The sequence below is a fragment of the Drosophila innubila genome, chromosome 4, assembly GCF_004354385.1.
Source record: "Drosophila innubila isolate TH190305 chromosome 4, UK_Dinn_1.0, whole genome shotgun sequence".
In the NCBI taxonomy this organism is placed as follows: Eukaryota; Metazoa; Arthropoda; class Insecta; order Diptera; family Drosophilidae; genus Drosophila; species Drosophila innubila.
The window spans coordinates 1,653,812-1,669,543 of NC_047625.1; positions in this window are offsets into that span (position 1 = coordinate 1,653,812).

Here is a 15,732-nt window from a genome sequence, read left to right on the forward strand (position 1 = left end):
ATACCATAATGAATGGCAACAGATGTGCAGATATTAAAAAATTATAAATAAAGACCTTAAAAATACATATCTACATATATACTCATTTATATATATATATATATATCTATTTATATATCTATGACGAATTCTAAAAAGGTTTGCCCACGGAACCATGGGTATATAATAAATATTGAGCTTCCTATTTTTTCATTTTGAAGCTTTCAGCATAAAATAGTCTATTTCCAAGTGTGGTAACCTTAACCTGAAAATAAAAACAAGTGGGCGCTTACAGTCGCTTACAGCGCCACTAAAAAATTTGCTCTATTTCTGTAACGGTACATTTTTCACTGTTATGATGTTCTATGATGCAACAACAATGTACACAAATTTTGGACTTTGTACAGATAACGGTACTTTTGATTTCGCGATAATTCTGTTTTAAGCATGTTTCACAATTATAACGCCAGGCTCAGTAAAAAAGTTTTAAGAGTGCAAGCGAAAGGCTCGGAATAATTTTTGTAGATAAGTGGACTTATTTACTTATAAAAAAGCCATGCCGCGTGGAAAAAGTTTAACTGCACTTGAAAGGGGCAAAATAATTGCTTACCATGATGACAGGAGCCACAGGGTCATCCAAAATCTTTTAAGAGATCCTGATGCTTATGCATCCACTTAACGCTCAGAAAGAAAAAAACTACTTTCTAATCGCGATGAGCGGAAAATTATGAACAGTGCCAGTAACACGTCCAGAAGTTTGCGTGACTTGCAGACTGTTGTGGATAAAAGGATCGGTCGCACCAGCGTTTGGCGGACATTAAAAAGTTCAAAAGTTGACGGTTTCCGGCGTTATTGGCATGATTTGAGGAAAGAGCCGCAGTACTTTTCCAAGCGAAATTTTGGAGGAGGAAACGTCATGGTTTGTATCCTCGAGGATGAAGAGCGCCGATTACATAAGAGTGTTGAAAAACAGTCTCATCCCATTTCTTGATGAAAATGGTGACAGAGACTGGATTTTCAAACAAGATAACGCCGCAATCCACGTCAGCAGGGAGACAAAATCCTGGTGTTCCTTTAAAAGGATTACGCTTATGGACTGGCCAGCCAGATCACCAGATCTGAACCCCATAGAAAACCTATGGGGTATCTTAGTGCGTAAGGTTTACAAAGAAAACCGCCAATTTGGTTCTGTGCAAGAACTCAAATCTGCAATCGAGGGGGCTTGGATGGAAATCTAGCCAGAAATCATTAAAAATTTGTTTTGCAGTATGCCAAACAGAATTTTTAAAGTAATTTCCGATCATGGAAATCAAATTTGATTTAAACTATTGATAAAAATAAAAAAAAACTATTAAAATTAATAGCGAAAAACTTATTTACAGTGCCTGTCGTTATAATTGTGAAACATGCTTAAAACAGAATTATCGCGAAATCAAAAGTACCGTTATCTGTACAAAGTCCAAAATTTGTGTACATTGTTGTTGCATCATAGAACATCATAACAGGGAAAAATGTAACGTTATAGAAATAGAGCAAATTTTTTAGTGCCGCTATAAATATGAAACGCACCTTATGGAACCGAAATTAACCAAATTTGGTTAGAATGTACAAAACCAAGTTTAATGCATACACTCACCGAAATTTAATTAAAGGCACTCTTTTTTCGTAAGTATTTGATATTAAACATTTTTTTTAAATTTTTTTTTTTTGTTTATTTCATTAATAGCTTCTTAAATATATAACTTACATGATTTAATAAACAAAACTGAGATTTTAAGAAAACTTATTTCAAACTAGGGGGCTCTGCCCCCTGCTCGCTTCGCTCTCGGTGCTACAGTCGAGCATACTCGACTGTCGGAGCCCTGTACTTACTATGAAAAAAGCAAAGCTGCAAAAATTCAAAAATATTTAGCTCTCTCGACGCTATCGCACCTATGACAGTTATATGATATAGTAGTCCGATTTGAACCAACTTCGGTCAGAATATATGAAATCAAGTTAAATGCATTATCTATCAGTTGAGATATCTCTTAAAACCAAAAAGTTCTTCGTACTAAGACAAGATTTTCGATCGATTGTTCCTATGGGAGCTTTATGATATAGTGGTCCGATCCAAAAAAAGAAACAAACGTGGTCTGCCTGAAATATAGAGGAATCTATATACTAAGTTTGGTGTCACTAGCTCTTAAATTGTTTTTATAATTTGTATAAACAATGTTCTTTTTCCATTTGTGGGCGACAAATGGGGCGTGGCCGAATTTTGAAATAAAACTTGATCTGCTTGCAATATAGAGGAACCGACATACCAATTTTGGTGACTCTAGGTCTTACAGTCTCTGAGATCTATTTGTTCATACAGACAGACGGACGGACGGACGGACGGACAGACGGACATTGCTATGTCGACTTGGCTATTGATGCTGATCAAGAATATATGTACTTAATATGGTCTACCACGCCTCCTTCTGCTTGTTACGCACATATTCGTTAAAACAAACCCAATTTACTTTTTTTAAGATGTATGTTTGCACCGCGAAATTCAATTAAAGGCAGTGCTATAAAAATCAAAATATAACTAGTTAGTGGGCGATTTTAACACATTTCTTGCTTATTAATGCTTTGGAAATCACCTCAAATATTCTATCTGGCATGGATTTTACAACATTCTGAAATTCAGACTGAGGAATCTCAGCCCATTCTTTAGTGACAGTAGTTCGTAACTCCATCAACGACTGAAGTTTCCTTCCCCCGGCGTAAAAACGTCTAGCAAGATTTCCACACATGTTTTCGATAGGATTCAAATCTGGGGAACGTGCTGGCCACTCCAAAAGTTCAATTTCCTTCGCTTGAGACCACTGACTGAAAAATTGATCCTGGTTCCGGCTGCTGCTCCAAAAACAAAAAACTTTTTCATACTAAGATTTAGTTTTCGATTGATCGTCTCTATTGCAGCTATATGATATAGTAAACCCTCTTCTGCCTGTTACATAAATTCTGCCAAACACATTATACCATTTTTTGCCCATTTTCATGGGCTCAGGGTATAAAAAAATAAATAAATTTCAAATGCGTTGCAGAAAGACACAACAAGCTAATATCAACTAAACTAGCTTAAGCCCGAATTTTCAAAAAACAAAACTAAGCTATCGGGCAACACAGGCTTTTTCTGCAACACAAAACAAAATTTTCGGGCAAAACTGGTCATTTTATCGCGCGAAAGCTGTCTGCTACATAGGTTTGCTGATATGCCACTTTATTGCTGCTGTCATCTGTGAACTCTTAGTAATATGTATATATACACTTAATCGGTAATATCTTGCCGAAACGAATTTTTACAGATAAGTGTGATATGCCAAAAAACGCGCAATTTTATTGACTATAACATATTGAAATTTGATAAAGATGTCATGTGTCAATTTTTCACCTGTAAAATGTTACCTGAGTACTTTCGAATAAAAGTTTACGGTTACGCCTAAAAGCCCTCAAGCTCAGCTTTCCAATGATATATAGGATATATATATAGCTTGGAAACTATTGGGGCTTAAAATTTAGCGGTATTTACCGTTTTCCCGCTAAACTAGCGGTTTTTTTCAAAAAGTCGTAAAACTAACTTTTCTAGGTTTTCGAAAAGGAATAAATTCCCATCATTGCATCTAAGGTTTTTCTTAGCGCTTTGATGCAAACATACAAACAAACAATCTGACTTTTCATCTTATTTTGAGAAGTCCACTAAAAATGTAAAATTTGATTATCTTTTTAACTAGTTGTCAGATTTAGGTGATCGGTAAAATTTTGACTTACTCCTCCTACTTACACCCCCGTATCTCATGAAACTAGTGAGTTAGAAGAAGTTGTAAGTTAGGACTAAACCTTACGGTTTATAGTTCGATCGGTATATAACTCGATCTGATCGGACAGTCATAGCAAATTTTAAATATTAGCTGTATATATTGCTAGTCGCCTTTTGCACCCTTCTTGCTGCTTTCGTCACTAGCGCGAGCTGCCGTTCGCAGTTATAGAACTTAGTCCGAATGATTCGATACAACTCTAATATGTAATAAAGTGATTATTTTTCTAAAAATTAATACTTTCTCGCATTTCAAATCTATAAGTATACATAAAAGCTAGCACCGGCTGACGCTCTTCCCCCCCTCGCGCCCTTATACCATTTATAGACGACAACATAGCAGCGACGCACAGTGGGACGATCTCTGATTTTGCTGTACAAAAATCATATCTTTTGAACCAAAAAAAGAACTTTTAAAAATTGAATAAGAATTTAATAAAGAACTTCTAGAGCTTTAAAATGAGTGTTTTCACTGCGTAATAGGCTCACTGGTTGATTCAGGGCTTTCGGTCAAAGTTGAAAAATATTTTCAGTGCATATTACACATGTAAAACCACAAAAAAAAAACTCTACACGAGGTAAAAGTCTAGTGACGAAAGCAATTTCTAGCCCCAAAATTTCTGATATCCAATTTTGTGATGAACAAAATTCAGTTTAATCTAAAATTTCTGATATCCAATTTTGTGACGAACAAAATTCAGTTTAATCTAAAAATTTTAAATAAAAATATAAATTAATAAAAAAAAGCGAAAATTAGTTATAAGTTTGGTTACGATATCTCGTAAAACAAAAAAGTTTTTCATGCTAAGACTTAATATTGGACCGATCGGTCCAATGTCAGCTATATGATATAGAGGTCCGATTTGAACCAACTTTGGTCAGGATATATAAAACCAAGTTAAATGCATATTGTATTAGTTTGGTTAAGATTTCTCATAAAACAAAAAATTTTTTCACAATAGAACTTGATTTTCGCCCGATTGGTCCTATGACAGCTATATAATATAGTGGTCCGATAAGAACTAACTTGGGTCAGGATTTTTAAAACTAACCTAAATTCATATGCTATCCTTTTGGTTAAAATATCTCACTAAACAAAAAAGTTTTTCATGCTAAAACCTAATTTTGACCCGATCGGTCCTATGACAGCTATATGATATAGTGGTCCGATTTGAGCAAACTTCAGTATGTAGATGTATAAGACTAATTCAAATGCATAATCTATAAGTTTGGTTATGATATCTCATAAAACAAAAAAGTTTTTCATACTAAGACTTGATTTTCGACCGATTGTTCCTAGAAACAAGCTTGATGTGCCTGCAATATAGAGAAATCTACATATCAAGTTTGGTGTCACTAGCTTTCAAATTGTGCTTATAATTTGGATATGAAATTTTCTATGTCGATTTTTAGGCGGTAAAGAAGGCGTGGCCAAATTCTGAAACTAACTTGATCTGCTTGCAATGTAGATTAACTTACATACAAAGTTTGGTGGCTCTAGCTCGTATAGTCTTTGAGATCTAGGTGTTCATACAGACGGACGGAAAAACAGACAGACAGACAGACGGACATTGCTATATCGACTTGGCTATTGATGCTGATCAAGAATATATATACTTTATATATATATTCCACGCCACGCCTCCTTCTGCCTGTTACGCACATATTCCTTAAAACAAACAAACCCAATAGACCCATGTACGTTTTTGAAGTACGGGGTCAAAAAAAAATTTAAATGCATCATTTATTTAGAATTAATAAATCAAAAAATGTACAAAAATTTTCGAAAATTTGGCTACTTTCTAATAAAGAGATTTCTTATTAAAATTAGTTAAGATTTGCCAAGTTATGAAAGTACAAAGTTGTCAAAAAATTTACAAGGGAATTTTCAAGAAAATAGCTCATTTTTTAAAATTTGAAATACCCAAAATTAAAAAAAATTTAAATGTAGATTTAATTTTTAATTCAAATTTTGCTTTAAACGAGATAACCTATTAAAATTGGTTAGGATTTGACAAAGTAATGAGAGTTCAAAGTCGTCAAAAAATAAATTAAGAAAAAGGCATGTTCTACGAAAATTGTAAATAACCCATAATTAAAATAATAATAAATAAAAAAAAAGTACAAAAATTTTCGAAAATTTTGTTATTGTTTAAAAAAGAGATTACTTATTAAAATTGGTTAAGATTTGCCAAGTTATGAGGGTTCAAAGTTGGCAAAAATTTGCAAGGGAATAGTTTAAAAATATAGCTAACTTTTTAAAAATAACCCAAAATTAAAAAAAAATTTAAATGCAGATTTAATTTTAAATTCAAATTCTGCTTAAAAAGAGATTACTAATTAAAATTGGTTAAGACTCGACAAAGTTATGAGAGTTAAAAGTTGTCCATAAATTTACAAGGGAAAATATTGAAAAATGGGTACTTTCAGGAATAAATTAAGAAAACTACTTGCTCTAGGAAAATTTAAAAAAGCCCATAACTAAAATCATAAATCATCAAAAAATGTACAAGAGAATAAATTAAGAAAATGGCTTATTCTTTGAAGATTTCAAATAACCAATAACTTAAATAAAAATATAAATGCAGCATTGACTTAGAATTCAAATCCCGTTTAAAAAAAGCTTACTTATACAAATTGGTTAATATTTGACAAAGTTATGAGAGTTAAAAGTTGTCCAAAAATTTACAAGGGAAAATATTGAAAAAATGGGTAGTTTCAGAAATAAATTAAAAAATTTACTTGCTCTAGGAAAATTTTTAAAAACACATAATTAAAATCATAAGTCATTAAAAAATTTACAAGGAAATAAATTAAGAAAATGGATTATTCTTTGAAGATTTCAAATAACCCATAATTAAAAAAAAAATTAAATGCAGCATTAAAATAGAATTCAAATCCCTTTTAAAAAAAATTTTACTTATACATATAAAGAAATTATAAGGGAATAAATTAAGAAAATGGCTTGTTCTGGTAAGATTTTAAATAACTTATAGTTAAAATAATAATTTTTAAAAAAATGTACAAAAGTTTTCGAAAATTGCTATTTTCTAAAAAACAAATTACTTAATAAAATTGGTTTAGATTTTCCAAGTTATGAGAGTTCAAAAATGTCCAAAAATTTACAAGGGAAAATATTGAAAAAATGTGTTATTCTAAGAAAAAATTAAGAAAATAACTTGTTCTAGAAAAATTGTAAATAGCCCATAGTTAAAATAATAAATAAATCATCCAAAAATGAACTAGGGAGTAAATTAAGAAAATGGCTTGTTCTAGGAAGATTTTAAATAACCCATAATTAAACAAATTAAATGCAGCATTAATTTAGAACTCAAATCCTGTTGAAAAAGAAATTACTTATTAAATTTGGTTCAGATTTGACAATGTTATGAGAGTTCAAAGTTGACCAAAAATGTACATGGGAAAATTTTGAAAAAATGTGTTAGTTTAGGAATAAATTAGGAAAATGGCTTGTAATACAAAAATTTTGAATAACCCATAATAAAAATAATAAATAAATTATCCAAAAATGTACAAGGGAATAAATTAAGAAAATGGCTTGTTCTGGAAGATTTTAAATAACCCATAATTAAAATAATAATTAATAAAAAAAATGTACAAACATTTTCTTGCTCTAGGAAAATTTTAAATATCCCATAAATAAAATCATAAATCATCAAATACTTTTATAAAATTGGTTAAGACTTTACAAAGTTATGAGAGTTCAAAGTTGTCCAAAAATTTTCAAAAGAATAAATTAAGAATATAGTCAATTTTTGAAAACTGTACATTGCCAAAAATTAAAAAAAAAAATAAATGCTGCATTAATTTAAAATTCAAATCCTGTTGAAAAAGAAATTACTTATTAAAATTGGTTAAGGTTTGACAATGTTATGAGATTTCAAAGTTGTCCAAAAATGTACAAAAGAAAATATTGAAAAATTGGGTTAGCTTAGAAATAAATTAAGAAAATGGCTTGTTCTAGAAAAACTTTAAATATTCCATAGTAAAAATAGTAAATAAATCATCCAAAAATGTACTAGGGAATAAATTAAGAAAATGGCTTGTTCGAGGAAGATTTTAAATAACCCATAATTAAACAAATTAAATGCAGCATTAATTAGGAATTCAAATCCTTTTTAAAAAGAAATTACTTATTAAATTTGGTTCAGATTTGACAATGTTATGAGAGTTCAAAGTTGACCAAAAATGTACAAGGGAAAATATTGAAAAAATGGGTTAGTTTAGGAATAAATTAAGAAAATGGCTTGTAATACAAAATTTTTGAATAACCCATTATAAAAATAATAAATAAATTATCCAAAAATGTACAAGGGAATAAATTAAGAAAATGGCTTGTTCTAGGAAGAATTTAAATAACCCATAAATAAAATAATAATTAATAAAAAAATGTACAAACATTTTCTTGCTCTAGGAAAATTTTAAATATCCCATAATTAAAATCATAAATCATAAAATATTGTACAGGGGAATAAATTAAGAAAATAGCTTATTTCATGAAGATTTTAAATAACCCATAATTATTTAGAATTCAAATACTGTTTAAAAAGAGATTACTTTTATAAAATTGGTTAAGACTTTACAAAGTTATGAGAGTTCAAAGTTGTCCAAAAATTTACAAGGGAAAAAATTAAAAAAAAAAATAAATACTGCATTCATGTACAATTCAAATACTGTTGAAAAAGAAATTACTTATTAAAATTGGTTAAGGTTTGACAATGTTATGAGATTTCAAAGTTGTCCAAAAATGTACAAAAGAAAATATTGAAAAATTGGGTTAGTCTAGAAATAAATTAAGAAAATGGCTTGTCCTAGATAACATTTAAATAACCCACAATAAAAATAATAAATAAATCATCCAAAAATGTACTAGGGAATAAATTAAGAAAATGGCTTGTTCGAGGAAGATTTTAAATAACCCATAATTAAACAAAAATTAAATAGAGCATTAATTAGAAATCCCACAAAAAAAACCTCTACACGAGGTAAAAGTCTAGTGACGAAAGCAATTTCTAGCCCCAAAATTTCTGATATCCAATTTTGTGACGAACAAAATTCAGTTTAATCTAAAAATTTTAAATAAAAATATAAATTAATAAAAAAAAGCGAAAATTGGCATTGTGCACTGTGAGCAAAAAGGGCGAGCTTCTTTGTACATAAAAATTTTTTTTGCGCAGTGCCGAATGCCAATTTTCGCTTTTTTTTTATTAATTTATATTTTTATTTAAAATTTCAGATTAAACTGAATTTTGTTCGTCACAAAATTGATATCAGAAAAAATGCTCATCACTAGATTTACCTCGTATTTTTTGGGATATCAGAAATTTTTGCAATTGCTTTAGCTTTTGACTTTGTAACTTTATCATTAATGCAGGCAAATAGTAAAATATGTAAATTTAGTTGTTCAACGTATTTCATATTTAAAAAAAAATTGTTCTTTAATTATAAAGAAAAACTAGGGGGCTCCACCCTCTGCTCGCTTTGCTCGCGTTGCTACAGCCGAGCATACTCTACTGTCGGAGACCCCGTACTTACTATGAAAAAAAAAAAGTTGTTCATACTAAGACTTGGATTTCGCCCGATCGGTGCTATGACATCTATATGATATTGTGGTTCGACTAGAACTAACTTTGGTCAGAGTATATAAGTCTAATTTAAATGCATATTCTATTAGTTTGGTTACGATATCTCGTAAAACAAAAAAGTTTTTCATACCAAGACTTAATATTGGACCGATTGGCTATATGATATGGTGGTCCGATAACAACTAACTTCGGTCAGGATTTTTAAAACTGACTTAAATGCAAATGCTATCAATTTGGTTTAAATATCTCACTAAACAAACAAGTTTTTCATACTAAAACCTTATTTTGACCCGATCGGTCCTATGACAGCTATATGATATAGTAGTCCGATTTGAACCAACTTTGATCAGGATATATAAAACCAAGTTAAATGCATATTGTATCAGTTAGGTTGAGATATCTCATAAAACCAAAAAGTTTTTCGTACTAAAACGTGATTTTCGACCGATAGAAAAATGTATTTATTCACTTAACAGGTAATATCTTCCAAACCCCTCAACCAAAATGTATGTTTCATATACCAAAAAACGTTTTACAACATAAAATTTCAAATTTATTTATCTTTTGAACCAGTTAACGGATTTGGGTCATTGAGGTATCAATCGACGCGTATTTTTGATAAGAATTTTTAAAAATTAAATAATTTTACCAAAAAGCCCCAACGGCTCCACAAGCTGCGATCATACAAATTTTTCCCCTCCCACTTACACCCCCGTATCTCATGACCCAGGTGAATTAGAAAAAGTTTTTGTATGCCATTTTGTAAGTTAGGACTAAACCTTTCGATCGGTATATAACTCGATCTGATCGGACAGTCGAAGCAAATTTTCCAACTTAGCTGTATATATAGTTAGTCGCCTTTCGCACCCTTCGTGCTGCTTTCGTCACTAACGCGAACTGATGTCCGCAGTGATGCAAATCCTTTTTAAAAAGAAATTACTTATCCCACAAAAAAAACCTCTAAACGAGGTAAAAGTCTAGTGACGAAAGCAATTTCTAGACCCAAAATTTCTGATATCCAATTTTGTGACGAACAAAATTCAGTTGAATCTAAAAATTATAAATAAAAATATAAATTAATATAAAAAAACGAAAATTGGCATTCGGCACTGTGAGTAAAAAGGGTGATCTTCTTTGTACATAAAATAACTTTTGCGCAGTGCCGAATGCCAATTTTTTTTATTAATTATATTTTATTTATAATTTTAGATTCAACTGAATTTTGTTCGTCAAAATGATATCAGAAATTTTGGGCTAGAAATTGCGTCACTAGACTTTTACCTCGTTTAGAGGTTTTTAATGAGATATTGCAATTGCTTTTGCTTTTGACATTGTATTTTATCATTAATGCAGGCAAATAGTAAAATATAAAAATTTAGTTGTTGAACGTATTTCATATTTAAAAAATTTGTTTTCTTTAATTATAAAGAAGACTAGGGGGCCCCGCCCCCTGCTCGCTTTGCTCGCGTTGCTACAGCTGAGCATACTATACTGTCGGAGACCTCGTACTTACTATGAAAAAAAAAGTTTTTCATACTAAGACTTGGATTTCACCCGATCGGTCCTATGACAACTATATGATATAGTGGTTCCGATTAGAACAAACTTTGTTCAGGATATATAAGTCTTAAATAAATGCATATTCTATTAGTTTGGTTACGATATCTAGTAAAATAAAAAAGTTTTTCATACTAAGACTTAATATTGGACCGATCGGTCCTATGACAGCTATATGATATAGTGGTCCGATTTGAACCAACTTTGGTCAGGATATATAAAACCAAGTTAAATGCATATTGTATTAGTTTGGTTAAGATTTCTCATTAAACAAAAAAGTTTTTCATACTAAAACCTAATTTTTACCCGATCGGTCCTATGACAGCTATATGATATAGTGGTCCGATTTTAACCAACTTTGGTCAGAATATATAAAACCAAGTTAAATGCATATTGTATCATTTTGGTTGAGATATATTATAAAACCAAAAAGTTTTTCGTACTAAAACGTGATTTTCGACCGATAGATAAATGTATTTATTCACTTAACAGGTAATATCTTCCGAACCCCTCAACCAAAATTTATGTTTCATACACCAAAAAACGCGAAATTGTACGTATTACAACATATTAAAATTTAACAAAAATCGTTAGAGCCGTTTTGTCAGAAATCGCCAAAATGTAAGCTAAAAAACTTGATTTCACCTGTAAAATGTTACCTGAGTACTTTAGAAAAAAAATTTAAAGGTACGCCTAAAAGCCCTCAAGCACACCTTTCCAATGATATATAGAACATATCTGTAGCTTCTATGGTTTGGAAACTGTTGAGGTTTCAATTTTGGCGGGATTTAGCGTTTTCTCGCTAAACTAGCGGGAAATTGAAAAAGTCGTAGAACAAACATTTCTAGATTTTTGAAAAGGAATCAATCCCCATCATTACATTTAAGCTTCTTTAGCGCTTTGATGCAAACAGACAAACAGACAAACAAACTGACTTTTCATTTCATTTTGAGAAGTCCACTAAAATTTTCAAATTTAATTATCTTTTGAACCAGTTATCGGATTTGGGTGATTGAGGTATCAATCGACGCGTATTTTTAAGTAGAATTTTTAAAAAATAAAAAAATTTACCAAAAAGACCCAACGGCCCCATAAGCTGCAATTATCAAAATTTTTCCCCTCCCACTTACACCCCCGTATCTCATGACCCAGGTTGGTTAGAAAAAGTTTTAGTACGCCATTTTGTAAGTTAGAACTAAACCTGTCGATCGGTATATAACTCGATCTGATCGGACAGTCGTAGCAAATTTTCCAACTTAGCTGTATATATAGTTAGTAGCCTTTCGCACCCTTCGTGCTGCTTTCGTCACTAACGCGAACTGCCGTCCGCAGTGATTTAATTTGGTTCAGATTTGACAATGTTATGAGAGTTCAAAGTTGATCAAAAATTTACAAGGGAAAATATTAAAAAAATGTGTTAGTTTAGGAATAAGTTAGGAAAATGGCTTGTACTACAAAAATGTTGAATAACCCATTATAAAAATAATAAATAAATTATCCAAAAATGTACAAGGGAATAAATTAAGAAAATGGCTTGTACTACAAAAATTTTGAATAGTAAAAATAATAATTATATCATCCAAAAATGTACAAGGAAATACAAATAGAAAATGGTTTTTTTATTTTTATTTTTAAATGACCCATAATTAAAATAATAATTAATCAATAAATGTACAAAAACTTTCTTGCTCTAGGAACATTTTAAATAGCCCAAAATTAAAATCATAAATCATCAAAAATTGTACAAGGGAATAAATTAAGAAAATGGCTTATTCTATGAAGATTTTAAATAACCCATAATTAAAATAATAACTAATCAATAAATGTACAAAAACTTTATTGCTCTAGGAAAATTTTAAATAGCCCATTATTAAAATCATAAATCATCAAAAAATTTACAACGGAATAAATTAAGAAAATGGCTTATTCTATGAAGATTTTAAATAGCCCATAATTAACTTAAAAAAATTTTAAATAACCCAAAATAAAAAAAATAATGTAAATGCAGCATTAATTAAGAATGCAAATTCTGTATAAAAAGACATTACCTATTTAAATTTGTTAGGATTAGACAAAGTTATGGGAGTTCAATGTTGTGAAAAATTTACAAGGGAATAAATTAGGAAAATAGCTAGTTTTTAAAAATTTTAAATAACCCAAATTTTAAAAAATTTAAAGGCAGCATTTTTTAGAATTTAAATTCTGTTTAAAAAGATATTACTTATTTAAATTTGTTAGGATTTGACAAGGTTATGAGAGTTCAAAGTTGTCCGAAAAATTTACAAGGGAAAATATTAAAACATGGGTTATTTTAGGAATAAATTAAGAAAATGGCTTGTTCTAGAAAAATTTTAAATAACCCATAATAAGGGAATAAATTAAGAAAATGGCTTATTCTATGAAGATTTTAAATAGCCCATAATTAACTTTAAAAATTTTAAATAAATAAATTAATAAATTAAGAAGCTAGCTAATCTTTAAAAATTTTAAATAACCCAAAATTAAAAAAAATTTAAATTCAGCATTAATTAAGAATTTAAATTCTGTTTAAAAACACATTACCTATTAAAATTTGTTAGGATTAAACAAAGTTATGAGAGTGAAAAGTTTTCCAAAAATTTACAAGGGAAAATATTAAAGCATGGGTTTTTTTTTTGGAATAAATTAAGAAAATGGCTTGTTCTAGAAAAATTTTAAATAACCCATAATTTAAATAATAAGTCATCAAAAATTGTACAAGGGAATAAATTAAGAAAATGGCTTATTCTATGAAGATTTTAAATAGCCCATAATTAACTTAAAAAAATTTTAAATAACCCAAAATAAAAAAATAATGTAAATGCAGCATTAATTAAGAATGCAAATTCTGTTTAAAAACACATTACCTATTAGCATTTTTTAGGATTAGACAGGGTTATGAGAGTTAAAATTTGTCAAAAAATTTACAAGGGAAAATATTGAAAACATGGGTTATTTTAGGAATAAATTAAGAAAATGGCTTGTTTTAGAGAAATTGTAAGTAACCCATAATTAAAATATAAATCATCAAAATATGTACAAGGAAATAAATTAAGAAAATGGTTTGTTCTAGGAAAATTTTAAATAACCCATAATTAAAATAATAACTAATCAATAAATGAACAAAAACTTTCTTGCTCTAAGAAAATTTTAAATAGCCCATTATTAAAATCATAAATCATCAAAAAATGTACAACGGAATAAATTAAGAAAATGGCTTTCTCTATGAAGATTTTAAATAACCCATAATTAAAAAAATTATGTGCTGCATTAATTTTGAATTCAAATACTGTTTAAAAAGTGATTATTTTTTTTAAGTTGGTTAAGATTTGACAAAGTTATGAGAGTTCAAAGTTGTGAAAAATTTACTAGGGAATAAATTAAGAAGCTAGCTAATTTTTAAAAATTTCAAATAACCCAAAATTAAATAAAATTTAAAGGCAGCATTTACTTAGAATTTAAATTCTGTTTAAAAAGACATTACATATTAAAACTAGTTGGACGGTGCTACAGTCGAGCATACTCGACTGTCGGAGACCCAAAACTAACAGTGGAAAAAATTAAAAAATATTTAGTTAACTTAAATGCATATTCTATCATATCGGTTACGATGTATAATAAAACATAAAAGATTGTGGGCGATAAAGGGGGCGTGGCCGAATTTTGAAGCAATCTTGATCAGCTTGCAATATAGAGGAACCTACATACCAAGTTTGGGTTTCTCTATCTCTTATAGTCTCTGAGATCTAGGCGCTCATACAGACGCTCAAATTTTAAGTAACCCATAATTAAAATCATAAATCATCAAAAAATGTTCAAGGGAATAAATTAAGAAAATGGATTATTCTATGAAGATTTTAAATAACCCATAATTAAAAAAAATGTAAATGCTGCATTAATTTAGAATTCAAATACTGTTTAAAAAGAGATAACTTTAATAAAATTAGTTAAGATTTGACAAAGCTATGAGAGTTCGAAGTTGTTCAAAAATTTAAAAGGAAAAATATTGAAAAAATGGGTAATTTCAGGAATAAATTAAGAAAACGACTTGCTCTAGGAAAATTTTAAATAACCCATAATTAAATACATAAATCATCACGAAATGTACAAGGGAATAAATTAAGAAAATGGCTTATTTTTCGAAGAGTTCAAATAACCCATAATTAAAAAATTTTAAATGCAGCATTAATTTAGAATTTAAATCCCGTTTAAAAAAAAGCTTACTTATACAAATTGGTTAATATTTGACAAAGCTATGAGAGTTCAAAGTTATCAAAAAATTTACAAGGGAAAATATTGAAAAAAAAATGTTATTCAGGAATAAATTTAGAAAACGACGTGCTCTAGGAAAATTTTAAACAACCCACTATTAAAATCATAAATCATCAAAAAATTTACAAGGGAATAAATTAAGAAAATGGCTTGTTCTATGAAGATTTAAAATAACCCATAATTGAACAAAAATTGTAATGCAGCGTTAAATAAGAATTCAAATCCCTTTTAAAAAGAAATTTTTTAATAAAATTGTACAATAAATTATCATAAACTGTACAGGGGAATAAATTAAGAAAATGGATAATTCTATGAAGATTTTAAGTAACCCATAATTAAAATAATTGTAAAAGCTGCATTAATTAAGAATTCAAATACTGTTTAATAAGATATTACTTTTATAAAATTGGTTAAGGTTTGACAATGTCATGAGAGAGTTCAAAGAAAAATGTA